Genomic DNA, 354 nt, shown 5'->3' on the forward strand with positions numbered 1-354 from the left:
ATCCTCTCTTTAACGTATTAAACTGAAATGACACAAAATAAACAATTAATGTACCTAGGTTTTATGCGATATGCTTATACAAACTCGCTTTACATTACTTTCAGAACATATTCATATTTTTTATGCCAATTTGAAGAGTAATTTCGCATTCCCTTCCCACGAACATTTCCGCGCGCTATGTACTTCAAACTAAACGCCATATTTGGTGTCATTTCAAAGGCCGCAGCCATTCTCTTGTCATGTCCCGAGAGTTCAAATGAGCTGCGTACTTACCTGTGACACATAAGCTTACTGGAATGGTATTCGGAAATGCATGGACTGAGTGCTCACTGAGAGTTAACACCGACTTAATTC

Source organism: Penaeus monodon, chromosome 23, assembly GCF_015228065.2.
Source record: "Penaeus monodon isolate SGIC_2016 chromosome 23, NSTDA_Pmon_1, whole genome shotgun sequence".
Taxonomy (NCBI): Eukaryota; Metazoa; Arthropoda; class Malacostraca; order Decapoda; family Penaeidae; genus Penaeus; species Penaeus monodon.